Below are 451 nucleotides of genomic sequence, written 5' to 3'. Positions count from 1 at the left end.
AGGCTTCAAAGTGACGCCTGCATTAGGAAAATATTATAAGAGCTATGGATGCGCTACTATTGGTGAAATTAATTTTCTAGAAAAAGAATAAATGATGTCTACAGCACCCGGTATTCCCAAGCGGTCTCCCATCCAAGAACTAACCAGGCCCGACGTTGCTTAACTTCGGTGATCGGACGAGAACCGGTGTTTTCAAGGTAGTATGGCCGTAGACAAGGGTGCACCAACAGTGCAACACTTCGATCATCGAGCTCATTGAATGATATTTCACTAAAATACAGTTTTTAACCAATGAATAGAACGATTCCATAGCAAAAAAAAAATTTTATCGTCATTTGAATTTTCAAAAAGCATCACAGTTAAATTTTAAAAATCGAAATAAAAATCTCCGCAGAAAAATATTTACAATTTTTCGAAATTTTACAATTTTTCGAAATTTATGAAATTTCAG

General features: G+C 35.3%; 1 non-coding gene across 1 annotated transcript; it reads right to left on the bottom strand.

Moving 5' to 3' along the window:
• Positions 1-95: 95 nt before the first annotated feature.
• LOC117121801 lies at positions 96-214 on the bottom strand. The gene has a single exon (XR_004447628.1). It is a non-coding gene; the product is annotated as a 5S ribosomal RNA (ribosomal RNA).
• Positions 215-451: the final 237 nt, after the last annotated feature.

This window comes from Anneissia japonica, unplaced genomic scaffold (assembly GCF_011630105.1).
Source record: "Anneissia japonica isolate Jap-2015-1 unplaced genomic scaffold, ASM1163010v1 scaffold163485_len758_cov83, whole genome shotgun sequence".
NCBI classification, from domain to species: Eukaryota; Metazoa; Echinodermata; class Crinoidea; order Comatulida; family Comatulidae; genus Anneissia; species Anneissia japonica.
This window is presented reverse-complemented; position numbering and strand designations above follow the sequence as displayed.